The sequence below is a fragment of the Scyliorhinus torazame genome, chromosome 8, assembly GCF_047496885.1.
Source record: "Scyliorhinus torazame isolate Kashiwa2021f chromosome 8, sScyTor2.1, whole genome shotgun sequence".
Classification (NCBI taxonomy): Eukaryota; Metazoa; Chordata; class Chondrichthyes; order Carcharhiniformes; family Scyliorhinidae; genus Scyliorhinus; species Scyliorhinus torazame.
This window is the reverse complement of record NC_092714.1, coordinates 215,554,321-215,579,673: the sequence shown is the minus strand read 5'-3', so window position 1 is coordinate 215,579,673 and position 25,353 is coordinate 215,554,321.

Below are 25,353 nucleotides of genomic sequence, written 5' to 3'. Positions count from 1 at the left end.
AACTAGTTCCTCTGAACTACTATCTGGGACAAACTTGTTCCATTAGCAGGTTTCTGGGGACGAACTAGATCCTCTACAGCCATTGGGCGTCAAAGGGGATGGTGACAACACTTAACGATAACACTAACGAACAAACATTCAACAAACATGGTGCAAGGTACATCAGAAAGGACACCGTATCTCTCCATCGGTTCCTTTTTTCTCCATCATCTGGACACCTCACTGCTCAATAGCGAACAGGGTCACAAAGGGATTCGTTTGGTGGGAGTCAGACTCTAAGTCATCATCTTCTCCCGGCTGCCAAACTCTTGTCTGTAGTAACCGTGCTAAAGCTGCTTGGCGTGAATTGGGGTCCATCTCATCATTCCGGATGAGCCTGAACGAATTTTCTCGGTGCCAGAATCGTGTGTCGAGGTTAAAGCTACTATGCTTCAATCCTTAATCGTCAGGCGGTAGGTCTGGGTCAGGGGCTTTGATAAGTGATCTCAAATGGGTCGGTAGAATCATGCTCAGACTCACTGGGAGTGGGGCCTGGTACAGGGGTGCCCTTATTTTGCTGTACCATTTTCCTGAGGGTGGCTTTCAATGTCCTATTCATTCGTTCTACTATACCACTTGACTGGGGGTGGTATGCAATATGTAACTTCTGTCTAATTCCGAAAATATTGAGGACGTTTTTCATTACACGTCCGGTGAAATGGGAGCCTTGATCGGACTCTATACTGCATGGGAGGCTCCATCTTGTAAAGATGTGGTGTGTTAATATTTTAGTCGTCGTCTTGGCCGCATTAGTTCTTGACAGAAATGCTTCCACCCATTTTGTGAAGGTGTCTATGACCACCAACACATACTTGTAACCATTTCTGCATGGGGGTAGAGGTCCTATATAATCTATCTGGAGATTTGTCCAGGGTCCATTAACGGGGCGGGTATGACTAAGTTGAGCCTTTTCGCATATCTGTCCGGATTGTTCTGTGCACAGATTAAACAATTCTCTACGTAGTGTGTGACATCGGTTTTTAAATCAGGCCACCAGCAAAGCGGTCTGAGGTGGGCTAGTCAGGTTCAATTCCTTGGTGTCCATGATTGTCATGGAACTGACAAACGATTGGTTCCTGTCCTGGCTGGGAACTATATAAATGCCATCCTTTAAAATCACAACGTCGTGTGTGGTGATAGCATTTTTAAACTTGTCGTACGGGGCTGGGAAGGTTCCCTTTAAAACTTCCCTGAGTTTCTCGTCCTCTTTCTGGGCCTTCGCCAAATCCTGAATGTTGGTCTGTGAGACCTGAACTGTGTGTACTGGGGTGCTCTCGGCGGGGGGGGGGGGGGTTCCAGAAATAACCATGCCTGGAGTCTGCCTTCGCTAGGGCGTCTGCTTTAACGTTTCCAGGGGGGGGAAGAACGGTGATGACTGCCAACCCTAATTATTTCTTATCCTTCACTGTCTCTATGATATGGTGGAGTAATGGGGCTGAGTGTCGGGGTTTACCGTCCGCGGAAACAAATCCTCTCGTCTCCCAGAGTGGTAGGAACCATTGCAGATATACAAGCTGTCTGAATAGATGTCTGCTGGGGTCGGGAACAAGTCTGGGTGGTCTACAATATATGCAATTGCTGCCAGCTCTGCTGCCTGCGAGCCTAAGTGTCCTGGCAACTTCAAGGAAATTTCATCTAGGGCGCATCCTCTACATATATACCGCAACCGGTAATTCTCTTTCCATTTAACACTATGGAGGAGCCATCCACATAAATCCTTAAGGGTGCTCACGTGTCTGTGGGCTGGGGTCTCTGGGGTATACTACCTGTTTTCCTAGGGGATGTTGGGGGAATAAATGGGCCTGTGTTGTGTTTAGTGGTGATGATCTCACATTCGTGAGGGGTGCCTGCATACTGCAAATTATTGGCAAGGAATCTGTGGGTTTTGGTTCTCTTTACCGTGATGTCCTGTCCCTGCAAAAGAAAGGTCCAACGGGCTGCACGGATTTGGCTGACTGTGCCATCTTTAAGTTGGCCGTCTAACATGTCGTGTTGGGTGCTCTGCTACTCAGACGAACCAACACGGTTGCGGAAGGTACAACTCAGTTTTATCACTAACAATTATTAACATTTGTAAACTGGTTACTGTGGTTCGTTAATTACCCTCTAACCTGTGTACCCAGCCTTAACACTATCTTGGAGAGGCACTCAGCACATGGTGAATGTCCTAGTGGCTTGCTGTGAGCTCTGTGCCCTGAGCTGTCTCCTGCTGGAATGAATCGGAAGTGTCGTGTTCCCCGTTTTATAGTGTGTCTGCTCTTGCTTGTGATTGGCTGTGATGTTGCGTGTGTATTGATTGGTCCGTTGATCTGCCCATCAGTGTGTATGTGTGTTTGCACCATGATGTTTATCTGAATATCATGACATAACAATAGCTGTGTCGGTGTGTGTTCTGTGAGGATGGTGATGGTGATGGGGTTGAATCCTGTAATGTAGGCAAAGTATTGCACTGCCCAAAAAACTGCGAGCAGGTGCCTTTCACAGGCAGAAAATCCTTGCTCTACGGGGTCTAACATACGTGAGGCATATGATACGGGGCGTAACTGGTCGTGGCGTTCCTGGAGGAGCACGGCCGAAAGGGTTCGGTTGGTGCTTGCCACCTCGATAGCATACGGGGAATGTGGATCTGGGACCTGTAGTGCGGGGGCTGTGCTGAGTGCTCTTTTTAAAGCGTCCACAGCATCTGTATGCTGTGGAAGCCATTCCAAAGGTGCCTGTGTCTTGAGATGTTCGGAAAGTGGGGCTGCTTTAGTGGCAAAACCATCAATATGGTTTCGGCAGTAACCAACTAGTCCTAAAAATGACCGGAGGGCTGCGACATTGTGGGGAAGGGGCAATTTGACGATCGAGTAAATTCTCTTGTGCTCGATCTCACGTGTACCATGAGTGATCACTGTTCCCAAGTAAATCACTTTTTCTTTCAGAATCTGGGCCTTCTTGGGGTTGACTTTACAACCAATTTCTTTTAGGAGTGTTAGGAGTTCGGCGAGAAGCAAAATGTGCTCTCCCTTTGTGTCTGTCAGTAGTAACAAGTCGTCTACATACTGGACCAGACAATCGGGACGGGAACATTTTGCTAATCCATTTGCCAGCTGTCGGTGGAAAATGGAGGGGGAGTTGTGGAAGCCTTGTGGAAGGCACGTCCACGTGTACTGTTGCCCTTGGAATGTAAAGGCGAATTTGTACTGGCACACTTTAGCCAATGGAATGGACCAAAAGCCGTTACTAATGTCCAAAACCGAAAAAAAATTTGACTGGAGTCCCTGTTTGAGCATGATCTCGGGACTCGTGGCTACGGCGGGGGCTGCTGCTGGGGTTACTTTGTTCAGTTCCCACATGATCCATCCGGTTTCCTGACGGGCCAATTCGATGCGTTGTTTGTGGAGGCTACTGATCTGAGTACGCCTTGATCCAACAAACGCTCTATTACTTTGGAGATTTCTCCCTCTGCTTCCTGGGGAAATCCGTACTGCTTCTGGGTTGTAGGGTCGGGACCTGTAATGTTCACAAAGCCAGCTAAACTGCCACAGTCGTGCTTGTGCTGTGCAAATGCTGCTTTGTGTTCCTGCAGGACTGCCCGAACCCGTTTGTCTGCACTAATGGCTCGAGGGTCGAACCAGAAGTCTCCTACTGAGCTAATCCTATTTACGTATTCTCCTACTGTGAGCGTGGCGGGGGCTTGTGCTGCCTTTGCCATTTTCCATACACACTTGTTCACTGGGTCGAAAGAAAGATTATGGGAGCTCATGAAATCGATCCCAAGGATATGTTCTGCTGTCTGGGGCAGATCAACTAAAACTACGAGGTGCTTGGTTGCGATGTTCCCTATCTGTATTGCTAGAGGGGCTGTGATGTGTCCCTGTTGCAAATGGCCTGTAAAACCGCTGAGTGTAATGGTGTCTGTTGTGGGCCACGTGTCTCGCTGAAACATCGTGGAAGAATTGAGTGTGGTGCGGAACCCTCCTGTGTCCCAAAGAAATTCTACGGGTTGTCCCCGAACTTTGCCAGCTACTACCGGTCTACCGGGCTTGTCCCAAAGGGTGTCACAGACCCAAATTGGGGAGCCCGAACACCGTCAGTCGGTGCCGTTCATGTCTGTACTCTCTGAACGGGCGCTAACGCTATGGATCGGCTTTGCCCTATTCTTGTTTAGGGTGCCTGTCTGTTGGTTTCTCTGCTGCTTCTGGGGCACGTTGCACTCTCGTGCAAAGTGTCCTAGCTTCCACAATTATAACATTCCTGAGCTTTGGGCTGGGGTTGGTTGTTCCTGCCCTCATTTACCCATGCGGGGTTCTGGTGTGCCTTAACTGGGTTCATTTCTACCTGCTCTTCATTGGGTGTTATAAATGCGGTTATGCCTGCAATTGATTGCTCCCAAGCGCGAGACAATCTCTTCAAAACCCATTTTTCATTGTGGGCCTCATCTGAGGGGTCATAATTTGCGCAAGCTTTTCGTCCTGCTTCTGTGGCATGGGAGACTAGAATTCGGGTCCATTTGGCCATATTATCTGGGGACAAATGGGCGCGGGCTAACTCCAAAAACTGCGGTAAAGTGAATCCACAAACGTCCAGCAAACGCTGTGGGGTGCTCTGTCTTCTTTTGCCTACACTTATTTAGGCCTTCTACGGGGTTTCCTCTGTTAAAGCCGATTGCATCAAGGATCGCTGTGTGCATCTCTTGGGGTGTGCCTCCCCCTACATTCTGTGGGTCGGGAAGGGCTGCTACGACTAAAGGGTCGAGGCTTAAAACTGTGAGCTTCACTTGCTCCTTTTCGTCCAGGCCGTACATGGTTGCCTGTTGTCTGACTTTCGAGAAAAATTGGTGGGGGTCGGATGTGGGAAGGAACGGTGTAATTTTTCCACAAGCGTCATGTAATTGGGTCACGGTTAATGGGGTTGTGTAAAGGAAGTCTGCTTCTCCTTCTCCTGCGGCCCTGCGGTGTGTGGTTACAGGATTCATGGGGGGGTGTTCTGTCTGTTCGGTTGGGGGTTGGGGCGCTTTCCTTTTCTGGGGTTTTTCCTGCATACATGTCCCATGTATGTATCTATAGGCAGTCTCGTTCACTTCCTGCCAATCGGGGCCATTTTCTTGATCTAATTGGTGTCCGAATGTACTCTGAAAGCCATTTTGCATGGACAGTAGAGATTGCAATTCTGCAATTTGCTTCTGGCACTTTGCATGGTCTACGGAGCTCTGCCTTTGTTCTGTTCTGGAAGTATGGAGCTGCCTTTAAATCATTGCATTGCTTCTGCAATTTCTCAACTTGCTGTTCTGTTTATTGTCTTACCAAGACCGCGCGTGTTGCGTGTCCTGGTAGGCCTTATCGTATTGTGGCTGAAAGCTGTTCAAATGCGCGAGACAAGACTGATGGGGCCTCTTGGCATCATCCACCTCTCTGTTCCTCGCTGCTAACTGCTCTTTCAGATCTCGATTCTCTTTCTCTACCTCACTCACATCTACCTCACTACTTCTCTCTCCTCTATCTCTCTACGGAGCGTCCTAACGACCTCCTCTGTGCCTCGCAATTGTGCCAAACAGGACACGATTGCCATCGGCTTGCGAGCTTTCCCTAAGCTCTTCTTGTGGATCTCTGACAGGTTCTCCCACCAAGTATGTCCTATACTCACGGGTCCTGTTTCCTCATTATCACAGAATTCACTCCAAAGGGGCCATCCTTTCCCTTTGAGATATTTCCTAATCTCTTCTTCCCAAACGGGACACTGTCCTACTCTACTGCTGGTCGCTGTGACCTCGAATTCCTGGGGGTTCATAAGGCATTCCATTGCCTTCATTGCCATTCTCTCTACTAGGATCTCTAATGAATTTGGAACAGGGGGTGATAAAGTGGTGATGTAAACACGGGTATGGCTTATGCTATTTTCCGGCCTACCAAACTCCCGACAGTTTTTCGCAACAAAATCTCTCAGGTTTACCGTTTATCCCTGTTAGTACGTATGCATTAACACACTTCCGAGTCTCAGAGGCTTGATCAGTACTGTTTTTACGCTTGTGGATTTTCTGTTCCCAATTGGATTCTCAATTCAAATTTTGGGTTCTCTCGGAGTGGTTAGGCCACTTCTAAATCGAGTCCCGTCAGATGTCGCTAATAAATGTTGCTAACTTTTGGTTGGCTCTTAATTTGGCTCTATTTAATCACGTTTTCTCAAGAGTCGCCAGGTATCTTTCGACACCGCTACAAGGCTCAGAACCGAATACTGATCAATGACTCGATACACCAGTTAGTAAGTTCAAAAGCAATGCTCATTTATTTACACACAGTCAAATCTACTCATGCATAAACTCTACAAACTAAACTCCCATTATTACTAAGGCCTATACTTAGCTTCGGGCACCCACTCAGTCAGAGGAACAATGACCGTTGCTCAGTTCTGAGGCTGCTGGGTTGAGCTGTTTACAGGGTAGCAGCTAGGAGCGTCTATCTCATAGCGTGCGTTGACTTGGAACTTACTTGGTCTGCTGTAGCTGCTAGGCTGGTCTCTCTCTTCGCTGAGAGTCAAAGCCAAAGGAGAAAGATTCTCCCTTGGGTGATAACTCTTATGCTGAAAAGGGCTTCGTGCTCTTTTGGGCGGGCCATGAACTTGGCATCAACTAATTGGGTCTTTCCCAATCATGGGTATCGATTTTCCTCCAATAGAGGGGTGGTTCCCTGATTGCTGGGTGTGTCCTGGTGACTGTCAGTCAGCTTTGTCTTAGCTTCTTCTGGCACCGGGCAGTCTGCCTTAACACTGTGTATCTAAATGTTTCCCTTTTGTCCCCGGAGATGGGTCATTAATATGTAAATTGTTTGGTAGTTTCTGTCCTGTCTGAGCGTTTAAGGTTCTTATCAACAGACAGAGCTTGCACCTGCTTGTTTCTTAGTATTGTCCAATTTACCCTGCATTCTTTGCAAGTGTCCATTTTGTAATCGGGACGTGGCCAACCCAGATGACTACACTTTTACGTCAATCGACAATGTTTTCATGTTTATCATTAGATTTTAGTTGCAAATATTTATTGCATTCAATTTCCACCACCAGCCATGGAGGGATTCGAAACTGGGACTCCAGAGCATTACCCTGGGTCTCTGGATTACCAATCCTGTGATAACACTACTATGCCGCTGCCTCCTCCAATTCCTATTCATGTGCAGGGCACCAAAACGATTGACCACAAGCTGCAGGAGAATGATGATGACATGTATTGAGGACAGAGTCATGTTCCTCTTATCCTCTGTGCAATGTCTGACTCCTGCCTGACAGAGAGCTGCACGTGTTCTGCTGATGAACAGGCTTCTCGTGGGGTTCAGAGACACTGGATGACAAACTTCAGCTACTCCTGCCCCCTCCGAGGTCAGGGTTCCTGGCGTTTTTCTCCACTCGATTTACGAGGTGGGCATACTCTCAATACTTTGTCAACACTTGGCATCCTCATCATGAGAGAAGAATGGCAGACACAAGAGGCGTGAGCATTGATGTTGCGGGGCTTGTGGTGTTACCTTCTGTGCATGTGGGGTTGGGGTGTGGGTTGGTGGTGCTGGGGGAGCCCATGCCAGCAGTCGCACATCTTTACTGCGTCGTCACTGTGGGAGATGGGAAAGACATAGCACTGCCACTCTCACAGTCCACAGGGATGAGGTGCTGAGTGGACACAGGGGGGTTTGTGGAGCATGGTGCCATGAAGTGATAGCATGGAGGATCGGTATGGGCAAACAAAATTGTTTAATACAAAAGCAATATTACAATGGTGACTTATCAATACTAGTATCTAGGTTCACCCGTGCCCACTAGGTACCGATAGTCTTACTGTTCCTCACCCTCCTGCTATGTCTCGCTTTTCCCCCAGAATGCACAGCTGAGGTCGAGGTGGTCTGCTGCCTTCCACGCTCTGTTGCCCGAGATGACCTTGGCAGGTGTCCTCTGGGGGGCCTTTGCTTTCAGGATCCGGACCTACTTTCGGGCTGCAAGGGTGTTGCAGAGCTGGCGGTGTGTCGCTCACAGGGAGGGGAGGGGGTGTGTCAAATGGGCTGGACACCTCCAGGGTCTGCTGGGTGGAAGTTCCCAGGCTGTGCTCCTGATGATCCTCTTCCCTTCGGATTCAAGGGGCCCCTGGCTTCCTCCATGGGATAGAGGGACAGCTGGAGTCAAATCCAGAAGCTCCACCATCCTCTGGCACTGACACTTGTGGATTCTCCCTCGTGTCTGAACCCTGCATCATGGAGCTCATGCCCTTAGCCTTAGAGGCCATGAGCTGAACCATAGAGTGGACATTCCCCACTATGGAGTGCACGTGCTGTGCCACGATCCCCACTACAAATGCTACCCTCGAGGTGTTGGCCACTTGCATTGGAGTGATGGTACCATCTCCTCTGACAGAAGGCAATGAGACTCCTCCTGTCAGCCTTGCCGTCTGAGGAGGGATGCTGTCATCCCTTCCTGATGCTTGCAACTCTGCTATTACAGTTCCAGCGGATCTGGGATGACCGGACCCAGGAGCACATCGTCGGCCAGGGGCAAAGCAGAGTCCTATGCTCCAGCATCCCTCTTAGTGCCCATCTCCTTCCTCCACCCGCTGTGGATCTTCTGCTGTGAGGTGCTCACCGGTCAGTGACCCAGAAGCCTGCCTAGTGGTTAATCTCACTGAGGTGTGAGTATCTGCGCTGGTGGAAGGTGCAGGTGACAGCTGTGGCGCCTCCTCAGTGCTTCTGAAATGTCTCCCTCGGCACTTCTTGGGTCTGTGGTGTCCAGAGGGCGATAATCCATCCTTTTCAATTGACTGGCCTCAAGGGAAGCGAGGTGGCAATAGCGCATCACAGGGGATAATTGATGTGAGAAAGCTAATTCATTTGAGGCTTGCACTATGGCTGTATGTCTTGAATTTTCTCACTTTTGTCTGAGCCCACTTTGCCCTCTGCCCAGGTGCAGTCCTGCTCCTCACCTGCCAGCTCAAGAGATCTCTCCTCAGAGGGCATTAGGCATCTCAGCTCAGGCATGAGTCTGGCAGACTGTGCCTGCTCATGCTGGTTGTGCTCGACTTTGTCTTCCAATGAGACAGATGGGGAGGGTGTAGACGGGTGACCTGCCAGGTCAGAAGGTGATGAAGTCTGGCATGCGTGGAACATGAGTGCGAGCGGGGATATGAGAAGCAGATTGTCTTCTGAGGTGTGGGGAGGCAAGAGGGTGGGTGCCATGAGAAGTGCTGTGAATCCATGAGGTAGCTGGGTGAGAGATCGCTGTGAAGGTGTGAAGGGCTGTGAATGGCTGCAGTGGTATACATCAATGTGGAGGCAGACTTACCCCAGCTGCACAAAGAAGGTTATTCACCTTCTTCTGTCACTGTTGCCCATTCTCTTACACAGCAATCTGGCACTCACTATTGTGGCCACTGCCTCCCAGGCAGGGTAATGACCTTGGTTAATGGACATCTGCAGGATCATGGGTAAATGATGTCACTCCTCTGCTCTACCCTATCCAGAAGTTTGGGGAGTGTTCCGTCTGTGTAATGTGGTGCTGTCTTCCTGGCAGCTATCGCCCCTGACTGGGCTTGTAACAGGTGCTGAGGAGGTGTTTAAAAGGAACGCCCCACTGATTACAAAGATCAGGTTCTCCTGGGTGAGCGAATCAGAGGCAAGCCTGAGCCAGGAGGTCTCTCCTCAAAGGGCATTGGACATCTCAGCTTGGACATTACTCCAGCAGGCTGCGCCTCTTCATGACGATTTTGCTCGTGTCTGTCCTGCAATGAGACATGATTGCGGTGCGAATCATGTGGGAGGGAAAAAAATTGTTCAAGAGGCTCAATCTTCATTGAGTTTTCCCGTTGTCGGCACTGGGGGCCTTCTCACCGATTTTCTCACCTGAACTGACACTTTGAAAAAATATCTTAAGATTCCACCCATCGCCTAATCCCTCTCCTGCCCGAGGCATTCCTTCCTAATGCTAATTGGCCAACCTTTCCACTGGCCAGCTAACACTTGATTCATCATGGTTGTGGGGGCGGGGGAGGCGGAATTGAGTGGACCACACATTGCCACATCCATCTCTCTCACCTTGCCAGGAAGCATAAGAACCAACCCAACTGGCCTGCTGTTCTGATATTACCCTTTGTTCTGATGGTAATACAGAGGAGATGCTTTCTATTCTGCAGTGAATTGGCATGGCTGACAGGACTCATGTGTGGCGTCTCCAACATCCGCAGGTTTATTTTAAGGTTGAATGTTCCTATGAGTTTACATTATGTTCCGAAAAAACAAATCGATAAGTGCTATGTAATTATTTTAACAATTTCAAACCTGGATCATTTTTGGTGAAGGTGCGCTGACAACAGGGATGATGACTTTAATTTTCATTTTCAAGAAGTTAGAGTTTAAAATGAAAATGCTCATTTTGCCCTGTAACAAAATTGTGGCGCGGAGACTGCACAAACCAGATTGCTGATAAATGTTCTGTTTCTGATGATAGGCTGCATCTTTAAAATGTAAATGCTAGCAGCTTCTGTTTGATGGGTATCTAATTACTAGTTGTGGTCATGTGTGAAAGTAGTCTGAAGGAAAATGCTGCAAGGGACGTAACTGTTACAGGCCACTAGCCCGTTGTCTATCAAGATGTAAGGACTGTTTACACTTTGCATGAACGCTTCATGGATATTGAAAGCATTCTATTGTAACCATTTATCTCAAAATATATGTGTTGAGACTGCGGAATGCGTTTCAAGAGAGAAGTTCAACTAATTCATCCAGAAGAGTTGTTACATTTTCAGGACTGCAAAAATGGCATATTTTTGGAAAGAAAATATTAACGGTTAGTTGGCATTTTACAGATCTCTCATTTTTGCTTGGATCAATATTTGCCTGTGCTTCTTTGTCTCATTTATTTGTAAATACATTTGGAACAGTTACTTTCGCTGATACAGGGTGACACATGTGACAAAAGGATTGTTTCCATCTGGTGACAAAGAGAGACAATTTCTCAATTGTTGGGCCATTTATGAGAGAACATTGCTGGGAAAAGTGCTGAATAGGTTTTATTTCAATATTACGAGCTATGCGTCTTATCATTGTTCCAAACTCCTCCGCATGATAGCCCTGCAGTGATTTTCTTTTGATTTTTAAATTTAGATTCTTTTTTCAAATTAAGGGGAATTTTTGCATGGGCAATTCACATGCCATGCACATTTTTTTGGCTGTGGGGGGTGAGACCAAGCAGACACGGGGTGAATGTGCAAACTCCAGAGGGACAGTGACCCGGGGCCGGGGTCGAACCTGTGTCCTCGGCGCCGTGAGGCAGCAGTGCTAATCACTGTGCCACCGTGCTACCCTAGCCCTGCAGCGATAATTAAATAAAATTTCAACCTGATTTAAGTTGTGTTCCGTGAAATAATTGTCCATAAAAAGTGCGGTCGTTGTCCCTTTAAGAGCAACAACACAGAGCAAGGGTCACCTAGGCCTGGGTGATCAATTGGGGCTCAGAGTGGCGAATCACCCCAGCGGGTGGAGTTCTCTGAGGCAGAAGCATTCCCAAACTAGCTGCAGACATGCTGCTGCCCCTTGTAAATAAATTATTTGTTGTTCACAAATGAAGTCTCTGAAAGTGCATCATTTCAAAAAGGAATTCTGCCCTCATTAGCATCAGAATTAGGAAAAAACATTCCATCGAAAATGACAATCCCAGTATAAATATTCTTAGTGATGGTGGTGGAAATAACCGTAGATATATGAATAGATTTTTTTGTACCCTGCACTCACTCCTAACTAGGCCGATTTAATGCTGACAACTGCATCAAACAAGCATGTTGAAGTGAATGCAAATTTTGAATTACATATTCATCTTGCAGCACCTAAGTGTCTGACAGCCACCAGATAAAATAGGTTTTTGTTTGTACTCTGATAACCTTTGGTTATTAGCAATGATAAAATACTGTCTGTGAGTTCCCTTGAATTTATGCCATCAATTGTTTGTCTTTGTGTACACTGCCATAATGCAGTAATTGTTTCCATTGTGTGAATGCAGTACTTCAGTCTTAGCACCATACAGATGTGCCCTCAAAAAGTTTCAAGCTGTGTGTCTTCAATCTTCAGTTCTTTACATGCACTTCAAATTTTATCATTAAAAATTCCAAATGCTAGCTGATCAGCAATGCCTGCAACCATGGTAACAAAACAAATCATCATGTCTAATAAAGACATTCCAAATGTAAATTTATTATACTGCATTTTTTTGTCTGATGATGGTAGTTTTAATTTCTGTGCTGGCTATCACAAGTCATGAAATAAGTTAGGTTACCTTGCTAAAGGTTATAGGGTGTGATAGTGAGGTAGAAAACCATTGTGCCCGCTAGGCTGCATTCACTAAAGACGTTAGTTTTATTACAATTACTGTATATACACTTCCCCCGGGCGGCACAGTGGCGCAGCGGTTAGCACTGCTGCCTCATGGCGCCGAGGACCCGGGTTCGATCCCGGCCCCGGTCACATTCCGTGTGGAGTCTGCACATACATTCTCCCCGTGTCTGGGTGCGCCTCACCCCCACACCCCAAAGATGTTCAGGGTAGGTGGATTGGCCACGCTAAATTGCCCATTAATTGGAAAACAAATTGAGCATTAAAATTTTTTTTTTCAAGTATATACACTTCCCAGTAGATCCCCACTGATTCCTGAACAGTGCCTTACTGCCGACCTGTTATACATTGCTAAATGGAGTTCCCCCTCCCTCCCGCTCCTTAGTGGGGGAGCTCGTACTCCATGAGAACCACACGGAAGAAAATCATTCCCACCCATCAAGTCCCGTGCGGGATATTACATTCCTCACCCCCAAAGTCCGAAGACCCCTCGACGACTGAAGAGGAGGAGAAGGAGGAACAGGTAGAGGATGTCAGTCTCTCTTCGGTTCCGGCAAATTGTCATGCAGGTGATGCACCAGATCAGTCGGCATGTACCACGCAGGAGATCGTCATCTACGGCAGGTATGCAGTCGTGGACAATCGGCAGAAGGTGGCTGAACTGTTGAATCAGCATTCGAGACCTCAGAAGTCTGCTGCTCCATTTCTGAATCCGAAGATACGATGTTGGGCATGTCGGCATCGACATAGACTGGAGGCGTCACAGCAGGCTGGTTCGGCAATGGAGTGGGAAGATCCAGGACAGGTTTCTTCCGAGTAACCTCACAAGGGACCAACCTCCGAGAGCGAATATGATCCAAATGCCGACTCATCAGTTGCCCCCGGACCCAAACTTGGTAAGAGACTGGTCCAGTTTGATGGACAACAATCCCAGAGAGTGAGCGGACACCATTGTTGAAGTTGCGAACGAACACCGCTTTGTCAGCTGCGAAGGGTTGGAGAGGTTGACGTCGAACCGGGCAACACCCTTGCAAATGCTGGTTATGGCGAACGTTCACACCGGTGTGCGGGAGAATCAAATTAAGTCGGGTATGAAGCCTACAGCCCATGAGCAGCTCAGCGAGCGCCACACCAGTTACTGCGTGTGGGGTGGTTCTGTACGAGAATACAAACCGTGCAAGCCTCCTATGCATTGAGCCCGCAGTCTGTTTCCTTAGCCCCCATTTAACCACCTGCACTCTGCAATGCCATTTGATAGTATGGGGCAGTGCGAACATGCTGAATTCTGTTGCCTTTCATGAAAGCGGTAAATTCTTCTCTCATGAAAGATGGCACGTTATCTGTTGCAAGCACCACAGGGATTCCATGGGTGAATAAAGAGATGCACAATCTCTCAATGGTCACCTACGAGGTGACCATCACCATTTTGTGGACCTCCAGCCACTTGGTGTGGATGTCCACGAGGCGGGAAACATGCAGGAATGTACCTGCAAAATTGGCATGTATGTGAGCCCAAGGGCACCCAGGTCACTCCCAAAGGTGCAGGGATGCCGCCATGGGGAGCCTCTGGTGCTCTTGGTAGATAGAGCACTGTTGAGTCAACATTTCAATATCCATGACCAAATCCGGCCACCAGACATAACTTCTCGTCAACATCTTTATTTTGGACACTCTGGGGTGCGCATTCTGAAGGTCCTTTAACACAATTACCTGGCCCTTTGCTGGAACTACAACTAATGCCCCACTGCTGGTGGTTCTTCTGTGGTCAGCTCCGAGAACTTCGAGGAGAAAACCTTCAACTCCCCTGGTAGCTGTTAATGCTGCCCACTGTATATCCCAGAGGCTGCACCTTGGCAAGGACAGGACCTCTTTACGTCCAGTCATGATGCAGTAACATACAAGGAACCCATAAAATTCAGGACAGCGACCAGTTTGTCCGCCAAAGGGGGGTTTGCTGATTCGGTCTGCATTGGAAGACGGCTCAACACATCAGCATGCGCATTCTTGATCTCTGGGCGGTGCTTACGAAAGAGTATTCGTAAGCAGCCAATAACAAGACTCTGCACTAAATCCTTGCAAAAGCAATTCGAATGATCGCCTTGTCTTCATGGAAGAGGACCAGCAATGGCTTATGATCCGTGATAATAAAGAAATGTCGGCCATAGACACATTGAAGAAATCTCTTTACTCCAAATATGACTGTTGGAACTTCCTATTCTATTTGATCATACGTTTGCTCAGTCGCAGCCAGCATCCATGAGACAAAGGCGATTGGACCTTCACAGCCATCGCTCAACTGGTGAGACAGGACTTCCTCAATCCCTTATGGCAATGCATCACATCTGACGAACAATGACTTCGAAATGCATCAACACCCCAGAAGAGGACAACTGCCATTTCACTTTTTTAAACACCTCTTCCGTGGCCTTGCTCCACACCCAAGGCTGGTGCTTCTAGAGGAGCAAATGAAGATGGGCCAGGATGGTTGCCAGATTCTGAATGAATCTGCCATAATAATTGACCAATCCAAGAAAAGCGCGAAGCTCTGTGGCGTCTCGTGGGCCGGGGGCCAATTTGATGGCTTGCACTTGCTCGGCGACCGGGTGCAGGCCGTCTCGGTTCACCCAATCGCCTAAATAGACGACATCCTTTGTATGAAACACGCACTTTGCGTGTCGCAGGCAGACCCTAAACTTGGAAAAACTTTAACACTGCTTCGAGATTCTGAAAACGCTCCTGGTTCATGGTCCCTGTGACTAGCACGTCATCTAGTTAAATAATAATCAAATAAATAATCTTTATTGGTGTCACAAGTAGGCTTCAATAACACTGCAATGAAGTAACTGTGAAAATCCCCTAGTCGCCACACTCCGGCGCCTGTTCGGGTACACTGAGCGAGAATACAGAATGTCCAATTCGCCTAACAAGCACGGCTTTCGGGACTTGTGGGAGGAAAATGGAGCACCCGGAGGAAACCCACGCAGACACGGCGAGAACGTGCAGACACCGCACAGACAATGACCCAAGCCGGCAATCGAACACGGATCCCTGGCGCTATGAAGCAACAATGCTAACCACTGTGCCGCCCATTAAACTGCAATGGGCAGCAATCTGCGCAGGATGTTTTCCATGATGCCTTGGAAGACTGTGCATGTCCAGAATACTCCGGCCGGCACCCATGTGTACACATAGAGACCCTTGTGCATTTTGATCGTGATGTACTGAGGACTTATCAACTCCAGCTAAGCGCTGCTTATGCCCAATTTCATAAATGTGCAGTCATTGGCCAATGTAGCATAAAGATCCTTGATGTGGGGTAAAGGATAAAGGTTGAGGGCGGCACATGGCACAGTGGTTAGCAATGCTGCCTCCGGCACTTAGGACCCGGGTTCGATCCCGGCCCTGGGTCACTGTCCGTGTGAAGTTTACACATTCTCCCTGTGTCTGCGTGGGCTTCACCCCCACAACCCAAAGATGCGCAGGCTAGGTGAATTGGCCAGGCTAAATTGCCCCTTAATTGTAAAAAAAATAATTGGGTACTCCAAATTTATTCAGAAAAACGTATTAAGGTCTAACCTGAAAGACATATTCAGCGTCAATTTATAATATTCACAGAGGTTGCCGATCTTATCCTGCTTCTTGATGAGGGTTACCAGCACTGCCCCGTCAGCGAAGCACACAGGTCTAATAATGCCCAAACTGCGCAAGCGACAAAGTTCAGTTTTAACTTTCTCGTAGGGAACAGGATGGGCACGAAAATATCGGGGCTGGGCTTCCGATTATACCTGGATCTTGGACATGGCCCCTTTAATTGTACCCAAGCCAGGCTGGAAAACCTTGGGGAACTTGCTAAATACCACACATAACCACCACATCCCGCTTGGAGGAAGTTACCAATCCAGTTACCTTGCATAACAATGAGGGGAAGGCAAAACGTTTGGCGCCCAGAAAACACCGGAGTAAGCATCTTCCCCACAATATTGAGCTGTTACATAGAACATAGAACGATACAGCGCAGTACAGGCCCTTCAGCCCACGATGTTGCACCGAAACAAAAGCCATCTAACCTACACTATGCCATTATCATCCATATGTTTATCCAATAAACTTTTAAATGCCCTCAATGTTGGCGAGTTCACTACTGTAGCAGGTAGGGCATTCCACGGCCTCACTACTCTTTGCGTAAAGAACCTACCTCTGACCTCTGTCCTATATCTATTACCCCTCAGTTTCAAGCTATGTCCCCTCATGCCAGCCATTTCCATCCGCGGGAGAAGGCTCTCACTGTCCACCCTATCTAACCCCCTGATCATTTTGTATGCCTCTATTAAGTCTCCTCTTAACCTTCTTCTCTCCAACGAAAACAACCTCAAGTCCATCAGCCTTTCCTCATAAGATTTTCCCTCCATACCAGGCAACATCCTGGTAAATCTCCTCTGCACCCGCTCCAAAGCCTCCACGTCCTTCCTATAATGCGGTGACCAGAATTGTACGCAATACTCCAAATGCGGCCGTACCAGAGTTCTGTACAGCTGCAACATGACCTCCTGACTCCGGAACTCAATCCCTCTACCAATAAAGGCCAACACTCCATAGGCCTTCTTCACAACCCTATCAACCTGGGTGGCAACTTTCAGGGATCTATGTACATGGACACCTAGATCCCTCTGCTCATCCACACTTCCAAGAACTTTACCATTCGCCAAATATTCCTCATTCCTGTTATTCCTTCCAAAGTGAATCACCTCACACTTCTCTACATTAAACTCCATTTGCCACCTCTCAGCCCAGCTCTGCAGCTTATCTATATCCCTCTGTAACCTGCTACATCCTTCCACACTATCGACAACACCACCGACTTTAGTATCGTCTGCAAATTTACTCACCCACCCTTCTGCGCCTTCCTCTAGGTCATTGATAAAAATGACAAACAGCAACGGCCCCAGAACAGATCCTTGTGGTACTCCACTTGTAACTGAACTCCATTCTGAACATTTCCCATCAACCACCACCCTCTGTCTTCTTTCAGCTAGCCAATTTCTGATCCACATCTCTATCCCCAGCCTCCGTATTTTCTGCATAGCCTACCATGGGGAACCTTATCAAACGCTTTGCTGAAATCCATATACACCACATCAACTGCTCTACCCTCATCTACCTGTTCAGTCACCTTCTCAAAGAACTCGATAAGGTTTGTGAGGCATGACCTACCCTTCACAAAGCCATGCTGACTATCCCTGATCATATTATTCCTATCTAGATGATTATAAATCTTGTCCACTATAAGTGACTAAATGGGCCGCCGTGTCAGCCAAAGTCAAAGAGTGCACACCCTGTGATAAGATCAAAGGTGATCTGTGCCATCACAGAAATGGCAGCTCCTGTATCGAATTTCATCTGGATCACATGGCCATTCACCTGTATCTGAACATGAACAAGGGTGACATGGAGTGCTGCCAAACAGTTTAACCGCTGTCATGATATTCAAACACACACATCATGATGGACACACTAACAGGCAAATCAGAGTACACAACACCACAACCAATCACAGACAAGAACACCAACCACATAAAAAGCACGAGCACGACACCTGGAGGTCAGTAGGTCTGGGGAGAAGGAAACAAGAAAGAGCTGTTGAAACACCACAAGCAGGGAGCCCCCCACGTGCAGAGTGCAAAGACCAAGTTGTAAATAGTGAGTTTAAATAAAGAAGCGTTGTACCATATGCAACTGTGTTGGCTCATCTGTGTGTCAGAACACCCAACACCACATGGTACAGGAGTGGATCGATACCTGCCTACCAACCTGCCATTCTGGACATGGACCACACCGGCAAACCGCAGCCGATGCAAGTCACGGGGAACCTAGGCACCAACTGGAAGCTCTACAGGCAGCGATTTGACCTGTACATCCGTGCCACCGAAAAACAGAATGCCTCGGATGATTCGAAGATTGCAATGCTCCTCTTCTACGCAGGCCCCCACCCAAACGATGTCTTTAATTCACTGGTGTTCGAAGAAGGCGAAAACCAGGCCAAATATGACACGGTCATCCTCAAACTGGACCAGCACTTTCAAACTGAAGTAAACAAAACTTTCGAAAGATACATCTTTCAGCAACGCCTGCAAGGTAAGGAGGAGCTTTTTCAACCCTTTTTGACGCACCTCCGGATTCTAGCGCAGTCCTGCGGTTACGGCACCACTACAGAGTCCATGATCAGGGACCAGATTGTTTTTGGCGTTGCCTCTAGTGGCCTACGCCAGCAGCTTCTTAAAATAAAGAGCCTCACCTTAGCGTCTGCTGTGGAAGCCTGTGTCCTCCATGAAAATGCTACCTGCCGTTTTGCCCGATTTCAGGCGTCCGAGTTGGCACGGAGGGGGTCCCCAGCCGTCGAATCGGCAAGCCAGGCCGCCCACGACGTTGAACGCATCCAGGCCGTCGATTTCTTCCCGCCCCACGGCCCGGACGACAGCGGCCGCTTCCCGCGCTTTTCGCGGTCTCCCGCGCAGGTGCGCGCCAAAAATAACGGCCACAACGAGGGACGCACTGCGCAGGCGCGCCCACCGCAAGATCGCACTGCGCATGCGCAGTGGCGCAACGAACGTCGTGACGTCATGACGTGCAGCAATTGTGGAGGTCTACACTTAAAAGGGCAATGTCCTGCAAAATACCGACAGTGCAACAGATGTGCCATGATAGGCCACTACGCAGCCCGCTGTCGTGCGGCTCAACCCATGGATCCGGCGCATCCTCGACAACCTCGCACACGAGTCAGGACCGTCCAGCCCACGCATCAAGACTTCCAGTTAAGTGATGCAGATGACCAGGATGACTTCCGAGTTGCCGTCATTGATGTCAACAAGGTCAATGCCATCAATCCAGACGATGAGTGGTGTGCCACCCTGACGGTCAACCGATCGCGCGTCGCCTTCCGTCTGGACACCGGCGCATCCGCCAACCTGATTGCTTACTCTGCAGTCCAGGCCATGAAGGTCAAACCACCCATCACACCATCCCGGCTTAAGATGGTTGACTATAACGGGAACGTTATCCCGTCCGTAGGATCTTGCCAGCTACAGGTGACTCACAAGAGGTACACGGCCACACTCCCCTTCGAAGTTGTGGGCTCATCAAAGGACTCGTTACTGGGCGCACAAGCGTGTAAGGTCCTTCACCTGGTACAGCGCATCATGTCTCTCTCTCCAGATGAGATATCCGACTTCCCGGATGCTGAGTTCCACGCGAATCTCCATTCCCTCCTCGCTCACAACCAGGAGGTTTTTGAAGGCATGGGGACATTGCCACACACGTACAAGATTCGACTCAGACCGGACGCCATCCCTGTCGTTCACGCACCTCGCAGGGTTCCTGCACCTCTCAAAGACCGCCTCAAGGCACAACTGCAGATTCTTCAGGACCAAGGGGTCCTATCCAAGGTCACGGAGCCCACGCCATGGGTCAGCTCCATGGTCTGTGTAAAGAAGCCCTCTGGCGAGCTCCGTATATGTATAGATCCAAAAGATCTGAACAACAACATCATGCGGGAACACTATCCCATCCCGAAACGAGAAGACCTCACCAGCGAGATGGCGCGAGCCAACATATTCACTAAATTGGATGCGTCCAAAGGATTCTGGCAGATCAAACTGGACCCGGCCAGCCGAAGACTATGCACATTCAACACCCCTTTTGGCAGATTCTGCTACAACCGGATGCCATTCGGCATCATTTCGGCATCTGAAGTATTCCACCGCATTATGGAGCAGATGATGGAAGGCATCGAAGGGGTACGTGTATATGTGGACGATATCATCATTTGGTCCACCACTCCGCAGGAACACATGCATCGTCTTCGACGTGTCTTCACCCGCATACGGCAAAATGGCCTGCGTCTCAACCGTGCGAAGTGTGCTTTCGGCCAGACGGAGCTGAAATTCCTCGGGGACCACATCTCAAGGTCCGGGGTCCGTCCCGATGCAGACAAGGTTAGCGCCATCACAGCCATGCCACGACCGGCTGACAAGAAGGCTGTCTTAAGATTCCTGGGCATGGTCAACTTCCTTGGGAAGTTCATTCCCAACCTGGCTTCTCATACAACAAACATGCGCCATCTCGTAAAAAAATCGACGGAATTCAACTGGCACCAGTCGCATCAGCGGGAATGGGAGGAGCTCAAGCACAAACTGGTCACGGCACCAGTGCTGGCCTTCTTTGACACGACTCGCCCTACAAAGATCTCAACAGACGCCAGCCAATCTGGTATTGGAGCGGTACTCCTGCAAAAAGACAGCACGTCATCATGGGCCCCGGTTGCGTATGCCTCACGAGCCATGACCCCTACCGAACAGCGCTACGCGCAAATCGAAAAAGAATACCTGGGCTTGTTAACTGGACTGGACAAGTTCCACGACTATGTGTATGGCCTGCCACGATTCACGGTCGAAACTGACCACCGCCCCCTGGTCAACATCATTAACAAAGACCTGAACGACATGACTCCTCGCCTCCAGCGCATCTTACTTAAACTCAGGAGGTACGATTTTGAACTGATCTACACTCCGGGGAAGGAACTCATAGTGGCGGACACTCTTTCCCGAGCAGTGAGCACACCACCAGATGCGGAGGGGTTCGTGCGTCAAATTGAGGCACACGTGACTCTGACAGCAACAAATATGCCAGCTGATGATCCTAGTCTGGCCCACATACGCGCAGAGACGGCGACTGACCCTCTGCTGCAGCGAGTGATGCGCCACATGACGGAAGGGTGGCTAAAAGGGCAGTGCCCCCAGTTTTATAATGTGCGAGATGATCTCACCAATATAGACGGGGTCCTTATGAAATCGCATAGGATCGTCATTCCACACAGTGTGCGCCAGATGATTCTTCGTCAACTACACGAAGGCCACTTGGGCGTCGAAAAATGCAGACGAAGGGCCCGGGAGGCGGTATATTGGCCGGGTATTAATGAAGACATAGCCAACATGGTGCTCAACTGCACAACCTGTCAGAGGTTTCAGCCAGCGCAACCTCCGGAAACACTTCTACCACACGAGATGGTGACGTCCCCCTGGGCGAAGGTGGGTGTTGACCTATTTCACGCGCTCGGCAGAGATTACATTGTTATTATAGACTACTTCTCAAACTACCCGGAAGTCATGCCTCTCCATGATCTGACGTCGTCCGCAGTCATTGGGGCCTGCAAGGAAACGTTTGCTCGCCATGGCATTCCAAGGACTGTCATGTCAGACAATGGACCTTGTTTTGCCAGCCGTGAATGGTCGTCCTTTGCCGCAGCATATGGTTTCACTCATGTGACATCCAGCCCTCTGCATCCACAATCGAACGGGAAGGCTGAAAAGGGTGTCCACATCGCAAAGCGGCTCCTGTGCAAGGCGGCTGATGCCGGATCGGACTTTAACCTTGCCTTGCTGGCCTATCGATCGGCCCCGTTATCCACGGGCCTCTCGCCAGCGCAGCTACTAATGGGTCGCTCCCTCAGGATGACGGTACCTTCCGTCCTGGCACCGACAACAGACCATGAGGCGGTTCTTCGGAACATGCAACTGCAGCGTGATCGCCAGAAAGGTCAGTACGACACACGAGCGACGGACCTGCCCCCCCTGTCCTCCGGAGACAAAGTACGCGTCCATCAACCGTATGGTGGCTGGTCAGCACCGGCCGAAGTCCTCCGACAAGTGGCTCCCCGCTCGTTCCTGGTTCGCATGCCGGATGGTTCCGTGCGTCGCCGCAATCGGCGCGCCCTTCGCCGACTTCCACGCTCACAGCCACACAACACGCCAGATCCTCAACAGGCTTCCGAGGATGACTTTGTGGAGCTGCCGCACATCACGCCCTTTCCATCGCCACCCATGGCCATGCCTGCACAGCAGCCGGTGGTTCTTGATCCACCCTTAAGGCGGTCAACCCGAATTCGTCGCAAACCCATTAGAATGGACTTATAATACAGTTCATATGTTTAATAAGTTGGACAATTTTACATGATAACCTGTTGTTGTTTATCGTTCCAGATGTCGTCTGACTGGACAACTGTTCAAATTTTTTTTCTTCTTCTCTCGTTCGCATTTCTGTTATGTTATGGTACAACTGGATTCATGTGACGCACTCGACATCGCCCCATGTACATAGTTCCGTCATAGACACATGCTGCACACGACACACACACACTCTTAGATGCACTCACGTCACGATCATATTTATTACCACGTAGGCACATATCTTTGTAAAAAGGGTGGATGTCATGATATTCAAACACACACATCATGATGGACACACTAACAGGCAAATCAGAGTACACAACACCACAACCAATCACAGACAAGAACACCAACCACATAAAAAGCACGAGCACGACACCTGGAGGTCAGTAGGTCTGGGGAGAAGGAAACAAGAAAGAGCTGTTGAAACACCACAAGCAGGGAGCCCCCCACGTGCAGAGTGCAAAGACCAAGTTGTAAATAGTGAGTTTAAATAAAGAAGCGTTGTACCATATGCAACTGTGTTGGCTCATCTGTGTGTCAGAACACCCAACACCACAACTGCATCTCAGCTACATCCTCTGCCTCTTCTGGGGCTGACGCCTACAACGGCCGGGGAGCCTGGACCGCTGGCCTTCCTGCTGCCTGCGGTTATGCCGAGACCAGTATTAAAATGATACCTTTGATGATCACTGATGGGATTGGCTTAAAGTGTTGCGCCACAAGTGCCACAAGTTGATTGAATGAGTGCTTATCTGGTGCCGCTGGGTACATAATACTCTTGATCACTCCAAATGTGCGTGCGCCGCAGGCCTTCAACAGTATGACTGTCTGCTGCTCATTCGCCGTGATGTTGTTGGCCCGGAAGAAGTAATGCTTATTTTCTGCGTACTGGTTCCAGTCTTCAATATCGGCGTCAAATGCATCTAATCATCCGAACATAGCCATGGCCAAATAATTGTTCCAACCTGGGTTCACAAAATCGGGGACATGGCTCAGCCGAGCAGTCGCAGCGTCGACAGCAAACCAGTTTAGTCCTTGTCGCCAGTTTAATAAGGCCACAGGGCGTTCACACCGAAAAATTAAAGAACTTTGATTTATTTACAATAACGGTACATGCACTTCCCGGTAGACCTTACAGGGTCTCTTCCTGGTCGATGCCTTACTGGCCGACCTTTTATACAATATGAAATGCACTTACCCTGCCCCTCAGGGAGCTCATACGCCACGAGAATGATGGGGAAGATAATCATTCACATCCCTTAAGTTTGTGCGGGATATACACTGCCTGTGGACAGTTGCACAGCAGCTTAAAAGGTACCGCATAGACCTTTCTCTTGATAAATACGTGCATGTATTGCCACGCAGAGACATTCAAAGGAACCATGCATTGAAACATCTAGCTAAACACAGCAATATAATTTTGTAGGGAACATTGGGAGCAACTCAGAGGGTTGCACTTAAAATCCTATCGAAGCAAATTCTAAAATTGAAATCTAATAATCTTGTAATTCTTAGTGTGGCTGCAGGGAAAAAAGTCTGAATGCAAGCTGCCAATGGTTAGGAATGGAACTCATAATGTCCAACCTGCCTGACATATTTATGGCTCTGGTCACACATCACATGGTGAACTCTTAATGCCCTATCAAAGGTCATGCAATTATTTTTTAAAACATTTTCTTCAGCAACTACAACTGGGGCTTCACACTAAATGTGGTCTTCCCATGTCACTTACATCCTGGGGACAAATGAACAGTTGTTAATGTCAGGTTCTATGATATGTCAATGTTCGGAGGCTATAAATTGTTTTTTGCCTTTGAAATAGGAATTGTTTGCATGAATGTCATCATTGTGTAATAACAAAGATAACAATGTTGTTTTGTTATAGTTGTTAATATTAGCTAAACAATGTGTGTGAAAGCAGCTATGACATTCATAGAATTCTTATTGCAGAAGGAGGCTATTTGGCCCATTGACTCTGTACCGACCCTCTAAAAGAGCACCCTACCCAGACTCAATTCCCCACCCTATCCACATAACCCCACCTAACCTTTCGGACTCTAAGGGGCAAATTATCATGGCCAATCCACCTAACATCTCTTGGACTGTGGGAGGACCGGAGCACCAGGAGGGAACCCACGCAGACACGGGGAGAAAGAGCAAACTCCACATAGTCACCCAAGGTCAGAATTGAACCCGGGTCCCTGGCTCTGTGAAGCAGCAGTGCTAACCACTGTGCCACAATGGTTGTACAGTGCTATTCCATTCTATGTTTCTTTTTAGAATGACCTGCATTCCTTCATCAAAAATTAATTGGATAATTACTAATATCAAACTTCACAAACTGCAACAAAAGACAGCAAAATTACATAGGTTTCGCAAGGAATGCACTGCAACCACAGATTCATTAGAAAACCTGTTCAGCAAGGAAAAGGTCCCAATCAACCCAAAACTGTAGCAGTGGCCAATTTAGTGTTTGCCTCTTAGCAGAATGGCCTGAAAAATACCATGCAACCATTTCATGCAGCATTCATTGTGTTGCAACTGGTACGGACTGTCAAACGAAGAACTATTATTTCAAATGAGTGCAATTAAGTAATACGAGACTTTCAAGTGTTGAACATTATTTCTGGATCCTTTCACATAATTGTTATCTAAAGCAAAAGAAGAGGCGAATAGCATTTTTAAAATCTCACTTGAGTTAACCATTGCACTTTAAAATGTCACCTGGAATTCAGTGTAAATGTTATATGTAAAATGCTGATGCAGTTGCAATTGCCTCTTTTCCACAAGTCTTCAGCACAGCTTATACCATGAACAATTTATCAATATTTTTAATGATGGATGGCTTACAACTCCACAATACATTTCATCTTTAATTCAAAGATGGCTGCTTTTCATTTCAGGAAAAGTAGACCTCAGTGATTTATATCCAGAGATTAAATGCCATGTTTGAAAAGTTGCAGCTTAAATCACACTGGATC